Source organism: Schistocerca gregaria, chromosome 3 (assembly GCF_023897955.1).
Source record: "Schistocerca gregaria isolate iqSchGreg1 chromosome 3, iqSchGreg1.2, whole genome shotgun sequence".
NCBI lineage: Eukaryota > Metazoa > Arthropoda > Insecta > Orthoptera > Acrididae > Schistocerca > Schistocerca gregaria.
The window spans coordinates 1,864,031-1,879,732 of record NC_064922.1 but is presented as its reverse complement, the minus strand read 5'-3'; the positions used below and the strand labels follow the sequence as shown (position 1 = coordinate 1,879,732).

Here is a 15,702-nt window from a genome sequence, read left to right as displayed (position 1 = left end):
TGTAATACCAGAGCATCGAAACTACTTGGAACTTTTGTGTATATGAACGTGTCCGCGCCTTTGTACTCTGCTCCCTTCACCGCTACAAACCAACCAACCATCGTGTCCGTGCGCATCAGAGTCGCAAAGAATGGGGAATAGCGCAGTTTGGTCGTGCCTGGGGCGTAGCTCAGTTGGTAGAGCGTTCGCTTCGCATGAGAAAGGTGCAGGGTTCAAGCCGCGGCGCCTCCATTTTTTGTGGTCAAATGCATTGTAAGTGTTGGTCGCGGCGAACCTAAAGGCACGCAAGATGTTGCAAAGCCAGCGTCACAGACTGATATGATGTATACTGACGTAAGGAGAGCAAGATGTAAGTGTGGTGACCGGCTGTTATCGAGGTGTCATCGAGTGCAGATCTGTCTTAGGTATCACGGCTTAACCTCATTGAAGTCTAGAGGGTGGACAACACGTTCGTCTTACTCAGAGCGGTGTCCGAACTCTATTTTCGACGTTATACGTGCCACTTTCATTGTGGCCAACTACGATTCGATACAGAATGCACGAAACCTGAAAGACACCCTAACGGGTACATAGAGAGTAGTGTTTGTCTGCTGAATAATGGGAGTGCAAGGGTCTGTGTCGTCTATATGGCTGTATGTAGCACCATTAGTCTTCGAGGGGGCGGGCGTAGCTCAGATGGTAGAGCGCTCGCTTAGAATGCGAGAGGTACTGGGATCAATACCCAGTGCCTCCAGAATTTTTAACACACCTACATGCGCACCTTGCCATGCAAGTGGAATAATTCTCAGCCTGCAGATGTGTCTACGAAGATACAAGCGAATGATAACATCCACAATTGGCAAGCGTGCTGTTATTAGTGCGCGGGAAGCACCCTCCTCCCACGCCTACACTTTATTTAGAAACAGTACAAGTGTTCCCGTAAGATTCTCAAGCCTATGTCGGAAAGATCTGCCTTGCGCCGAGTTCACGTAAATCCCACTGCACATTCCTATTCTTTGCGTGCAGTCGGCTGCTACTGGTGTTGCTAGTTGTGACTGCTGATAACAGATGCCGTAGCAATCAATTCATGGCGTGAGTTGTATGTTTTGCGATAGTCTGTCTGTGACAAGCAAGCACAGGTGACAGGTGCGAACACAGGAAGCTAGCAGACCGTCGCTGCCTGCAGACACCTAGCAGCCACACTACGAGGGCGGCCTAAGCCGTAGGCGAAATGTGCTCATTCGCTTTGGCGCGACGTCGAACTATAAATAATGCTGTCACTAGCGTGAGCGTTGCGTGAGCGTCGTGGAAAGTCGGAAAAGTCGGCTGCGTGGGTGAATGCCAAGTTTGGGGAGCGTTTTGAAGTATGCGCAGTGCAATGGAGACGCGGAAACTTGTTGTGGCCTAGTGTTTTGTAGTTGGACGACAAGATTGGTACACAGTAGTAAAGAGCGAGGCACTGGGTTGGCATGAATAATGGAGTGCACAATGGGGCTCGAGATGTGTTTGTTACCTCAGGTGCTGTATGATTGTCGACAAGGAGTGAAAACGGAGCAATTTGTGACGGCTCTTTCAATTTAAGACGTTAAAAACAGACGGAATTTGCATTTGTAATACCAGAGCATCGAAACTACTTGGAACTTTTGTGTATATGAACGTGTCCGCGCCTTTGTACTCTGCTCCCTTCACCGCTACAAACCAACCAACCATCGTGTCCGTGCGCATCAGAGTCGCAAAGAATGGGGAATAGCGCAGTTTGGTCGTGCCTGGGGCGTAGCTCAGTTGGTAGAGCGTTCGCTTCGCATGAGAAAGGTGCAGGGTTCAAGCTGCGGCGCCTCCATTTTTTGTGGTCAAATGCATTGTAAGTGTTGGTCGCGGCGAACCTAAAGGCACGCAAGATGTTGCAAAGCCAGCGTCACAGACTGATATGATGTATACTGACGTAAGGAGAGCAAGATGTAAGTGTGGGGACCGGCTGTTATCGAGGTGTCATCGAGTGCAGATCTGTCTTAGGTATCACGGCTTAACCTCATTGAAGTCTAGAGGGTGGACAACACGTTCGTCTTACTCAGAACGGTGTCCGAACTCTGTTTTCGACGTTATACGTGCCACTTTCATTGTGGCCAACTACGATTCGATACAGAATGCACGAAACCTGAAAGACACCCTAACGGGTACATAGAGAGTAGTGTTTGTCTGCTGAATAATGGGAGTGCAAGGGTCTGTGTCGTCTATATGGCTGTATGTAGCACCATTAGTCTTCGAGGGGGCGGGCGTAGCTCAGATGGTAGAGCGCTCGCTTAGAATGCGAGAGGTACTGGGATCAATACCCAGTGCCTCCAGAATTTTTAACACACCTACATGCGCACCTTGCCATGCAAGTGGAATAATTCTCAGCCTGCAGATGTGTCTACGAAGATACAAGCGAATGATAACATCCACAATTGGCAAGCGTGCTGTTATTAGTGCGCGGGAAGCACCCTCCTCCCACGCCTACACTTTATTTAGAAACAGTACAAGTGTTCCCGTAAGATTCTCAAGCCTATGTCGGAAAGATCTGCCTTGCGCCGAGTTCACGTAAATCCCACTGCACATTCCTATTCTTTGCGTGCAGTCGGCTGCTACTGGTGTTGCTAGTTGTGACTGCTGATAACAGATGCCGTAGCAATCAATTCATGGCGTGAGTTGTATGTTTTGCGATAGTCTGTCTGTGACAAGCAAGCACAGGTGACATAGGTGCGAACACAGGAAGCTAGCAGACCGTCGCTGCCTGCAGACACCTAGCAGCCACACTACGAGGGCGGCCTAAGCCGTAGGCGAAATGTGCTCATTCGCTTTGGCGCGACGTCGAACTATAAATAATGCTGTCACTAGCGTGAGCGTTGCGTGAGCGTCGTGGAAAGTCGGAAAAGTCGGCTGCGTGGGTGAATGCCAAGTTTGGGGAGCGTTTTGAAGTATGCGCAGTGCAATGGAGACGCGGAAACTTGTTGTGGCCTAGTGTTTTGTAGTTGGACGACAAGATTGGTACACAGTAGTAAAGAGCGAGGCACTGGGTTGGCATGAATAATGGAGTGCACAATGGGGCTCGAGATGTGTTTGTTACCTCAGGTGCTGTATGATTGTCGACAAGGAGTGAAAACGGAGCAATTTGTGACGGCTCTTTCAATTTAAGACGTTAAAAACAGACGGAATTTGCATTTGTAATACCAGAGCATCGAAACTACTTGGAACTTTTGTGTATATGAACGTGTCCGCGCCTTTGTACTCTGCTCCCTTCACCGCTACAAACCAACCAACCATCGTGTCCGTGCGCATCAGAGTCGCAAAGAATGGGGAATAGCGCAGTTTGGTCGTGCCTGGGGCGTAGCTCAGTTGGTAGAGCGTTCGCTTCGCATGAGAAAGGTGCAGGGTTCAAGCCGCGGCGCCTCCATTTTTTGTGGTCAGTGCATTGTAAGTGTTGGTCGCGGCGAACCTAAAGGCACGCAAGATGTTGCAAAGCCAGCGTCACAGACTGATATGATGTATACTGACGTAAGGAGAGCAAGACGTAAGTGTGGGGACCGGCTGTTATCGAGGTGTCATCGAGTGCAGATCTGTCTTAGGTATCACGGCTTAACCTCATTGAAGTCTAGAGGGTGGACAACACGTTCGTCTTACTCAGAGCAGTGTCCGAACTCTATTTTCGACGTTATACGTGCCACTTTCATTGTGGCCAACTACGATTCGATACAGAATGCACGAAACCTGAAAGACACACTAACGGGTACATAGAGAGTAGTGTTTGTCTGCTGAATAATGGGAGTGCAAGGGTCTGTGTCGTCTATATGGCTGTATGTAGCACCATTAGTCTTCGAGGGGGCGGGCGTAGCTCAGATGGTAGAGCGCTCGCTTAGAATGCGAGAGGTACTGGGATCAATACCCAGTGCCTACAGAATTTTTAACACACCTACATGCGCACCTTGCCATGCAAGTGGAATAATTCTCAGCCTGCAGATGTGTCTACGAAGATACAAGCGAATGATAACATCCACAATTGGCAAGCGTGCTGTTATTAGTGCGCGGGAAGCACCCTCCTCCCACGCCTACACTTAATTTAGAAACAGTACAAGTGTTCCCGTAAGATTCTCAAGCCTATGTCGGAAAGATCTGCCTTGCGCCGAGTTCACGTAAATCCTACTGCACATTCCTATTCTTTGCGTGCAGTCGGCTGCTACTGGTGTTGCTAGTTGTGACTGCTGATAACAGGTGCCGTAGCAATCAATTCATGGCGTGAGTTGTATGTTTTGCGATAGTCTGTCTCTGACAAGCAAGCACAGGTGACATAGGTGCGAACACAGGAAGCTAGCAGACCGTCGCTGCCTGCAGACACCTAGCAGCCACACTAGGAGGGCGGCCTAAGCCGTAGGCGAAATGTGCTCATTCGCTTTGGCGCGACGTCGAACTATAAATAATGCTGTCACTAGCGTGAGCGTCGTGGAAAGTCGGAAAAGTCGGCTGCGTGGGTGAGTGCCAAGTTTGGGGAGCGTTTTGTAGTATGCGCAGTGCAATGGAGACGCGGAAACTTGTTGTGGCCTAGTGTTTTGCAGTTGGACGACAAGAATGGTACACAGTAGTAAAGAGCGAGGCACTGAGTTGGCATGAATAATGGAGTGCACAATGGGGCTCGAGATGTGTTTGTTACCTCAGGTGCTGTATGATTGTCGACAAGGAGTGAAAACGGAGCAATTTGTGACGGCTCTTTCAATTTAAGACGTTAAAAACAGACGGAATTTGCATTTGTAATACCTGAGCATCGAAACTACTTGGAACTTTTGTGTATATGAACGTGTCCGCGCCTTTGTACTCTCCTCCCTTCACCGCTACAAACCAACCAACTATCGTGTCCGTGCGCATCAGAGTCGCAAAGAAAGGGGAATAGCGCAGTATGGTCGTGCCTGGGGCGTAGCTCCGTTGGTAGAGCGTTCGCTTCGCATAAGAACGGTGCAGGGTTCAAGCCGCGGCGCCTCCATTTTTTGTGGTCAAATGCATTGTAAGTGTTGGTCGCGGCGAACCTAAAGGCACGCAAGATGTTGCAAAGCCAGCGTCACAGACTGATATGATGTATACTGACGTAAGGAGAGCAAGATGTAAGTGTGGGGACCGGCTGTTATCGAGGTGTCATCGAGTGCAGATCTGTCTTAGGTATCACGGCTTAACCTCATTGAAGTCTAGAGGGTGGACAACACGTTCGTCTTACTCAGAGCGGTGTCCGAACTCTGTTTTCGACGTTATACGTGCCACTTTCATTGTGGCCAACTACGATTCGATACAGAATGCACGAAACCTGAAAGACACCCTAACGGGTACATAGAGAGTAGTGTTTGTCTGCTGAATAATGGGAGTGCAAATGTCTGTGTCGTCTATATGGCTGTATGTAGCACCATTAGTCTTCGAGGGGGCGGGCGTAGCTCAGATGGTAGAGCGCTCGCTTAGAATGCGAGAGGTACTGGGATCAATACCCAGTGCCTCCAGAATTTTTAACACACCTACATGCGCACCTTGCCATGCAAGTGGAATAATTCTCAGCCTGCAGATGTGTCTACGAAGATACAAGCGAATGATAACATCCACAATTGGCAAGCGTGCTGTTATTAGTGCGCGGGAAGCACCCTCCTCCCACGCCTACACTTTATTTAGAAACAGTACAAGTGTTCCCGTAAGATTCTCAAGCCTATGTCGGAAAGATCTGCCTTGCGCCGAGTTCACGTAAATCCCACTGCACATTCCTATTCTTTGCGTGCAGTCGGCTGCTACTGGTGTTGCTAGTTGTGACTGCTGATAACAGATGCCGTAGCAATCAATTCATGGCGTGAGTTGTATGTTTTGCGATAGTCTGTCTGTGACAAGCAAGCACAGGTGACATAGGTGCGAACACAGGAAGCTAGCAGACCGTCGCTGCCTGCAGACACCTAGCAGCCACACTAGGAGGGCGGCCTAAGCCGTAGGCGAAATGTGCTCATTCGCTTTGGCGCGACGTCGAACTATAAATAATGCTGTCACTAGCGTGAGCGTTGCGTGAGCGTCGTGGAAAGTCGGAAAAGTCGGCTGCGTGGGTGAGTGCCAAGTTTGGGGAGCGTTTTGTAGTATGCGCAGTGCAATGGAGATGCGGAAACTTGTTGTGGCCTAGTGTTTTGCAGTTGGACGACAAGATTGGTACACAGTAGTAAAGAGCGAGGCACTGAGTTGGCATGAATAATGGAGTGCACAATGGGGCTCGAGATGTGTTTGTTACCTCAGGTGCTGTATGATTGTGGACAAGGAGTGAAAACGGAGCAATTTGTGACGGCTCTTTCAATTTAAGACGTTAAAAACAGACGGAATTTGCATTTGTAATACCAGAGCATCGAAACTACTTGGAACTTTTGTGTATATGAACGTGTCCGCGCCTTTTTACTCTGCTCCCTTCACCGCTACAAACCAACCAACCATCGTGTCCGTGCGCATCAGAGTCGCAAAGAATGGGGAATAGCGCAGTTTGGTCGTGCCTGGGGCGTAGCTCAGTTGGTAGAGCGTTCGCTTCGCATGAGAAAGGTGCAGGGTTCAAGCCGCGGCGCCTCCATTTTTTGTGGTCAGTGCATTGTAAGTGTTGGTCGCGGCGAACCTAAAGGCACGCAAGATGTTGCAAAGCCAGCGTCACAGACTGATATGATGTATACTGACGTAAGGAGAGCAAGACGTAAGTGTGGGGACCGGCTGTTATCGAGGTGTCATCGAGTGCAGATCTGTCTTAGGTATCACGGCTTAACCTGATTGAAGTCTAGAGGGTGGACAACACGTTCGTCTTACTCAGAGCAGTGTCCGAACTCTATTTTCGACGTTATACGTGCCACTTTCATTGTGGCCAACTACGATTCGATACAGAATGCACGAAACCTGAAAGACACACTAACGGGTACATAGAGAGTAGTGTTTGTCTGCTGAATAATGGGAGTGCAAGGGTCTGTGTCGTCTATATGGCTGTATGTAGCACCATTAGTCTTCGAGGGGGCGGGCGTAGCTCAGATGGTAGAGCGCTCGCTTAGAATGCGAGAGGTACTGGGATCAATACCCAGTGCCTACAGAATTTTTAACACACCTACATGCGCACCTTGCCATGCAAGTGGAATAATTCTCAGCCTGCAGATGTGTCTACGAAGATACAAGCGAATGATAACATCCACAATTGGCAAGCGTGCTGTTATTAGTGCGCGGGAAGCACCCTCCTCCCACGCCTACACTTAATTTAGAAACAGTACAAGTGTTCCCGTAAGATTCTCAAGCCTATGTCGGAAAGATCTGCCTTGCGCCGAGTTCACGTAAATCCTACTGCACATTCCTATTCTTTGCGTGCAGTCGGCTGCTACTGGTGTTGCTAGTTGTGACTGCTGATAACAGGTGCCGTAGCAATCAATTCATGGCGTGAGTTGTATGTTTTGCGATAGTCTGTCTCTGACAAGCAAGCACAGGTGACATAGGTGCGAACACAGGAAGCTAGCAGACCGTCGCTGCCTGCAGACACCTAGCAGCCACACTAGGAGGGCGGCCTAAGCCGTAGGCGAAATGTGCTCATTCGCTTTGGCGCGACGTCGAACTATAAATAATGCTGTCACTAGCGTGAGCGTCGTGGAAAGTCGGAAAAGTCGGCTGCGTGGGTGAGTGCCAAGTTTGGGGAGCGTTTTGTAGTATGCGCAGTGCAATGGAGACGCGGAAACTTGTTGTGGCCTAGTGTTTTGCAGTTGGACGACAAGAATGGTACACAGTAGTAAAGAGCGAGGCACTGAGTTGGCATGAATAATGGAGTGCACAATGGGGCTCGAGATGTGTTTGTTACCTCAGGTGCTGTATGATTGTCGACAAGGAGTGAAAACGGAGCAATTTGTGACGGCTCTTTCAATTTAAGACGTTAAAAACAGACGGAATTTGCATTTGTAATACCAGAGCATCGAAACTACTTGGAACTTTTGTGTATATGAACGTGTCTGCGCCTTTGTACTCTGCCCCCTTCACCGCTACAAACCAACCAACTATCGTGTCCGTGCGCATCAGAGTCGCAAAGAAAGGGGAATAGCGCAGTATGGTCGTGCCTGGGGCGTAGCTCCGTTGGTAGAGCGTTCGCTTCGCATAAGAACGGTGCAGGGTTCAAGCCGCGGCGCCTCCATTTTTTGTGGTCAGTGCATTGTAAGTGTTGGTCGCGGCAAACCTAAAGGCACGCAAGATGTTGCAAAGACAGCGTCACAGACTGATATGATGTATACTGACGTAAGGAGAGCAAGATGTAAGTGTGGGGACCGGCTGTTATCGAGGTGTCATCGAGTGCAGATCTGTCTTAGGTATCACGGCTTAACCTCATTGAAGTCTAGAGGGTGGACAACACGTTCGTCTTACTCAGAGCGGTGTCCGAACTCTATTTTCGACGTTATACGTGCCACTTTCATTGTGGCCAACTACGATTCGATACAGAATGCACCAAACCTGAAAGACACCCTAACGGATACATAGTGAGTAGTGTTTGTCTGCTGAATAATGGGAGTGCAAGGGTCTGTGTCGTCTATATGGCTGTATGTAGCACCATTAGTCTTCGAGGGGGCGGGCGTAGCTCAGATGGTAGAGCGCTCGCTTAGAATGCGAGAGGTACTGGGATCAATACCCAGTGCCTCCAGAATTTTTAACACACCTACATGCGCACCTTGCCATGCAAGTGGAATAATTCTCAGCCTGCAGATGTGTCTACGAAGATACAAGCGAATGATAACATCCACAATTGGCAAGCGTGCTGTTATTAGTGCGCGGGAAGCACCCTCCTCCCACGCCTACACTTTATTTAGAAACAGTACAAGTGTTCCCGTAAGATTCTCAAGCCTATGTCGGAAAGATCTGCCTTGCGCCGAGTTCACGTAAATCCCACTGCACATTCCTATTCTTTGCGTGCAGTCGGCTGCTACTGGTGTTGCTAGTTGTGACTGCTGATAACAGATGCCGTAGCAATCAATTCATGGCGTGAGTTGTATGTTTTGCGATAGTCTGTCTCTGACAAGCAAGCACAGGTGACATAGGTGCGAACACAGGAAGCTAGCAGACCGTCGCTGCCTGCAGACACCTAGCAACCACACTAGGAGGGCGGCCTAAGCCGTAGGCGAAATGTGCTCATTCGCTTTCTCGCGACGTCGGACTATAGATTATGCTGTCACTAGCGTGAGCGTCGTGAAAAGTCGGAAAAGTCGGCTGCGTGGGTGAGTGCCAAGTTTGGGTAGCGTTTTGTAGTATGCGCAGTGCAATGGAGACGCGGAAACTTGTTGTGGCCTAGTGTTTTCCAGTTGGACGACAAGATTGGTACACAGTCGTAAAGAGCGAGGCACTGCGTTGGCATGAATAATGGAGTGCACAATGGGGCTCGAGATGTGTTTGTTACCTCAGGTGCTGTATGATTGTCGACAAGGAGTGAAAACGGAGCTATTTGTGACGGCTCTTTCAATTTAAGACGTTAAAAACAGACGGAATTTGCATTTGCAATACCAGAGCATCGAATCTACTTGGAACTTTTGTGTATATGAACGTGTCCGCGCCTTTGTACTCTGCTCCCTTCACCGCCACAAACCAACCAACCATCGTGTCCGTGCGCATCAGAGTCGCAAAGAATGGGGAACAGCGCAGTTTGGTCGTGCCTGGGGCGTAGCTCAGTTGGTAGAGCGTTCGCTTCGCATGAGAAAAGTGCAGGGTTCAAGCCGCGGCGCCTCAATTTTTTGTGGTCAGTGCATTGTAAGTGTTGGGCGCGGCGAACCTAAAGGCACGCAAGATGTTGCAAAGCCAGCGTCACAGACTGATATGATGTATACTGACGTAAGGAGAGCAACATGTAAGTGTGGGGACCGGCTGTTATCGAGGTGTCATCGAGTGCAGATCTGTCTTAGGTATCACGGCTTAACCTCATTGAAGTCTAGAGGGTGGACAACACGTTCGTCTTACTCAGAGCGGTGTCCGAACTCCATTTTCGACGTTATACGTGCCACTTTCATTGTGGCCAACTACGATTCGATACAGAATGCACGAAACCTGAAAGACACCCTAACGGATACATAGAGAGTAGTGTTTGTCTGCTGAATAATGGGAGTGCAAGGGTCTGTGTCGTCTATATGGCTGTATGTAGCACCATTAGTCTTCGGGGGGGCGGGCGTAGCTCAGATGGTAGAGCGCTCGCTTAGAATGCGAGAGGTACTGGGATCAATAGCCAGTGCCTCCAGAATTCTTAACACACCTACATGCGCACCTTGCCATGCAAGTGGAATAATTCTCAGCCTGCAGATGTGTCTAGGAAGATACAAGCGAATGATAACATCCACAATTGGCAAGCGTGCTGTTATTAGTGCGCGGGAAGCAACCCCCTCCCACGCCTACACTTTATTTAGAAACAGTGCAAGTGTTCCCGTAAGTTTCTCAAGCCTATGTCGGAAAGATTGCCTTGCGCCGAGTTCACGTAAATCCCACTGCACATTCCTATTCTTTGCGTGCAGTCGGCTGCTACTGGTGTTGCTAGTTGTGACTGCTGATAACAGATGCCGTAGCAATCAATTCATGGAGTGAGTTGTATGTTTTGCGATAGTCTGTCTCTGACAAGCAAGCACAGGTGACATAGGTGCGAACACAGGAAGCTAGCAGACCGTCGCTGCCTGCAGACACCTAGCAGCCACACTAGGAGGGCGGCCTAAGCCGTAGGCGAAATGTGCTCATTCGCTTTGGCGCGACGTCGAACTATAGATTATGCTGTCACTAGCGTGAGCGTCGTGGAAAGTCGGAAAAGTCGGCTGCGTGGGTGAGTGCCAAGTTTGGGGAGCGTTTTGTAGTATGCGCAGTGCAATGGAGATGCGAAAACTTGTTGTGGCCTAGTGTTTTGCAGTTGGACGACAAGATTGGTACACAGTCGTAAAGAGCGAGGCACTGAGTTGGCATGAATAATGGAGTGCACAATGGGGCTCGAGATGTGTTTGTTACCTCAGGTGCTGTATGATTGTCGACAAGGAGTGAAAACGGAGCTATTTGTGACGGCTCTTTCAATTTAAGACGTTAAAAACAGACGGAATTTGCATTTGTAATACCAGAGCATCGAAACTACTTGGAACTTTTGTGTATATGAACGTGTCCGCGCCTTTGTACTCTGCTCCCTTCACCGCTACAAACCAACCAACCATCGTGTCCGTGCGCATCAGAGTCGCAAAGAATGGGGAATAGCGCTGTTTGGTCGTGCCTGGGGCGTAGCTCAGTTGGTAGAGCGTTCGCTTCGCATGAGAAAGGTGCAGGGTTCAAGCCGCGGCGCCTCCATTTTTTGTGGTCAGTGCATTGTAAGTGTTGGGCGCGGCGAACCTAAAGGCACGCAAGATGTTGCAAAGCCAGCGTCCCAGACTGATATGATGTATACTGACGTAAGGAGAGCAAGATGTAAGTGTGGGGACCGGCTGTTATCGAGGTGTCATCGAGTGCAGATCTGTCTTAGGTACCACGGCTTAACCTCGTTGAAGTCTAGAGGGTGGACAACACGTTCGTCTTACTCAGAGCGGTGTCCGAACTCTATTTTCAACGTTATACGTGCCACTTTCATTGTGGCCAAATACGATTCGATACAGAATGCACGAAACCTGAAATACACACTAACGGATACATAGAGAGTAGTGTTTGTCTGCTGAATAATGGGAGTGCAAGGGTATGTGTCGTCTATATGGCTGTATGTAGCACTATTAGTCTTCGAGGGGGCGGCCGTAGCTCAGATGGTAGAGCGCTCGCTTAGAATGCGAGAGGTACTGGGATCAATACCCAGTGCCTCCAGAATTTTTAACACACCTACATGTGCACCTTGATATGCAAGTGGAATAATTCTCAGCCTGCAGATGTGTCTAGGGAGATACAAGCGAATGATAACATCCACAATTGGCAAGCGTGCTGTTATTAGTGCGCGGGAAGCACCCTCCTCCCACGCCTACACTTTATTTAGAAACAGTACAAGTGTTCCCGTAAGATTCTCAAGCCTATGTCGGAAAGATCTGCCTTGCGCCGAGTTCACGTAAATCCCACTGCACATTCCTATTCTTTGCGTGCAGTCGGCTGCTACTGGTGTTGCTAGTTGTGACCGCTGATAACAGATGCCGTAGCAATCAATTCATGGAGTGAGTTGTATGTTTTGCGATAGTCTGTCTCTGACAAGCAAGCACAGGTGACATAGGTGCGAACACAGGAAACTAGCAGACCGTCGCTGCCTGCAGACACCTAGCAGCCACACTAGGAGGGCGGCCTAAGCCGTAGGCGAAATGTGCTCATTCGCTTTGGCGCGACGTCGAACTATAAATAATGCTGTCACTAGCGTGAGCGTCGTGGAAAGTCGGAAAAGTCGGCAGCGTGGGTGAGTGCCAAGTTTGGGGAGCGTTTTGTAGTATGCGCAGTGCAATGGAGACGCGGAAACTTGTTGTGGCCTAGTGTTTTGCAGTTGGACGACAAGATTGGTACACAGTCGTAAAGAGCGAGGCACTGAGTTGGCATGAATAATGGAGTGCACAATGAGGCTCGAGATGTGTTTGTTACCTCAGGTGCTGTATGATTGTCGACAAGGAGTGAAAACGGAGCAATTTGTGACAGTTCTTTCAATTTGAGACGTTAAAAACAGACGGAATTTGCATTTGTAATACCAGAGCATCGAAACTACTTGGAACTTTTGTGTATATGAACGTGTCTGCGCCTTTGTACTCTGCTCCCTTCACCGCTACAAACCAACCAACCATCGTGTCCGTGCGCATCAGAGTCGCAAAAAATGGGGAATAGCGCAGTTTGGTCGTGGCTGGGGCGTAGCTCAGTTTGTAGAGCGTTCGCTTCGCATGAGAAAGGTGCAGGGTTCAAGCCGCGGCGCCTCCATTTTTTGTGGTCAGTGCATTGTAAGTGTTGGTCGCGGCGAACCTAAAGGCACGCAAGATGTTGCAAAGCCAGCGTCACAGACTGATATGATGTATACTGACGTAAGGAGAGCAAGATGTAAGTGTGGAGACCGGCTGTTATCGAGGTGTCATCGAGTGCAGATCTGTCTTAGGTATCACGGCTTAACCTCATTGAAGTCTAGAGGGTGGACAACACGTTCGTCTTACTCAGAGCGGTGTCCGAACTCTATTTTCGACGTTATACGTGCCACTTTCATTGTGACCAACTACGATTCGATACGGAATGCACGAAACCTGAAAGACACCCTAACGGATACATAGAGAGTAGTGTTTGTCTGCTGAATAATGGGAGTGCAAGGGTCTGTGTCGTCTATATTGCTGTATGTAGCACCATCAGCCTTTGGGGGGGGGGCGGCGGGCGTAGCTCAGATGGTAGAGCGCTCGCTTAGAATGCGAGTGGTACTGGGATCAATACCCAGTGCCTCCAGAATTTTTAACACACCTACATGCGCACCTTGCCATGCAAGTGGAATAATTCTCAGCCTGCAGATGTGTCTAGGAAGATACAAGCGAATGATTAGCATCCACAATTGGCAAGCGTGCTGTTATTAGTGCGCGGGAAGCACCCTCCTCCCACGCCTACACTTTATTTAGAAACAGTACAAGTGTTCCCGTAAGATTCTCAAGCCTATGTCGGAAAGATCTGCCTTGCGCCGAGTTCACGTAAATCCCACTGCACATTCCTATTCTTTGCGTGCAGTCGGCTGCTACTGGTGTTGCTAGTTGTGACTGCTGATAACAGATGCCGTAGCAATCAATTCATGGAGTGAGTTGTATGATTTGCGATAGTCTGTCTCTGACAAGCAAGCACAGGTGACATAGGTGCGAACACAGGAAGCTAGCATACCCTCGCTGCCTGCAGACACCGAGCAGCCACACTAGGAGGGCGGCCTAAGCCGTAGGCGAAATGTGCTCATTCGCTTTGGCGCGACGTCGAACTATAAATAATGCTGTCACTAGCGTGAGCGTCGTGGAAAGTCGGAAAAGTGGGCTGCGTGGGTGGGTGCCAAGTTTGGGGAGCGTTTTGTAGTATGCGCAGTGCAATGGAGACGCGGAAACTTGTTGTGGCCTAGTGTTTTGCAGATGGACGACAAGATTGGTACACAGTGGTAAAGAGCGAGGCACTGAGTTGGCATGAATAATGGAGTGCACAATGGGGCTCGAGATGTGTTTGTTACCTCAGGTGCTGTATGATTGTCGACAAGAAGTGAAAACGGAGCAATTTGTGACGGCTCTTTCAATTTAAGACGTTAAAAACAGACGGAATTTGCATTTGTAATACCAGAGCATCGAAACTACTTGGAACTTTTGTGTATATGAACGTGTCCGCGCCTTTGTACTCTGCTCCCTTCACCGCTACACACCAACCAACCATCGTGTCCGTGCGCATCAGAGTCGCAAAGAATGGGGAAGAGCGCAGTTTGGTCGTGCCTGGGGCGTAGCTCAGTTCGTAGAGCGTTCGCTTCGCATGAGGAAGGTGCAGGGTGCTAGCCGCGGCGACTCCATTTTTTGTGGTCAGTGCATGGTAAGTGTTGGTCGCGTCGAACTTAAAGGCACGCAAGATGTTGCAAAGCCAGCGTCACAGACTGATATGATGTATACTGACGTAAGGAGAGCAAGATGTAAGTGTGTGGATCGGCTGTTATCGAGGTGTCATCGAGTGCAGATCTGTCTTAGGTATCACGGCTTAACCTCATTGAAGTCTAGAGGGTGGACAACACGTTCGTCTTACTCAGAGCGGTGTCCGCACTCTATTTTCGACGTTATACGTGCCACTTTCATTGTGGCCAACTACGATTCGATACAGAATGCACGAAACCTGAAAGACACCCTAACGGATACATAGAGAGTAGTGTTTGTCTGCTGAATAATGGGAGTGCAAGGGTCTGTGTCGTCTATATTGCTGTATGTAGCACCATTAGTCTGCGGGGAGGGCGGGCGTAGCTCAGATGGTAGAGCGCTCGCTTAGTATGCGAGAGGTACTGGGATCAATACCCAGTGCCTCCAGAATTTTTAACACACCTACATGCGCACCAACCAACCATCGTGTCCGCGCCTTTGTACTCTGCTCCCTTCACCGCTACAAACCAACCAACCATCGTGTCCGTGCGCATCAGAGTCGCAAAGAATGGGGAAGAGCGCAGTTTGGTCGTGCCTGGGGCGTAGCTCAGTTCGTAGAGCGTTCGCTTCGCATGAGGAAGGTGCAGGGTGCAAGCCGCGGCGACTCCATTTTTTGTGGTCAGTGCATGGTAAGTGTTGGTCGCGTCGAACTTAAAGGCACGCAAGATGTTGCAAAGCCAGCGTCACAGACTGATATGATGTATACTGACGTAAGGAGAGCAAGATGTAAGTGTGTGGATCGGCTGTTATCGAGGTGTCATCGAGTGCAGATCTGTCTTAGGTATCACGGCTTAACCTCATTGAAGTCTAGAGGGTGGACAACACGTTCGTCTTACTCAGAGCGGTGTCCGCACTCTATTTTCGACGTTATACGTGCCACTTTCATTGTGGCCAACTACGATTCGATACAGAATGCACGAAACCTGAAAGACACCCTAACGGATACATAGAGAGTAGTGTTTGTCTGCTGAATAATGGGAGTGCAAGGGTCTGTGTCGTCTATATGGCTGTATGTAGCACCATTAGTCTTCGGGGCGGCGGGCGTAGCTCAGATGGTAGAGCGCTCGCTTAGTATGCGAGAGGTACTGGGATCAATAGCCAGTGCCTCCAGAAT

General features: G+C 49.4%; 2 non-coding genes across 2 annotated transcripts; both read left to right on the top strand.

The window, feature by feature from the left end:
- Positions 1–3,837: 3,837 nt before the first annotated feature.
- Trnas-aga (transfer RNA serine (anticodon AGA)) lies at positions 3,838–3,910 on the top strand. Its single transcript has one exon. It is a non-coding gene; the product is annotated as a tRNA-Ser (tRNA).
- A 3,095-nt stretch (positions 3,911–7,005) lies between these two features.
- On the top strand, positions 7,006–7,078 carry Trnas-aga (transfer RNA serine (anticodon AGA)). Its single transcript has one exon. It is a non-coding gene; the product is annotated as a tRNA-Ser (tRNA).
- Positions 7,079–15,702: the final 8,624 nt, after the last annotated feature.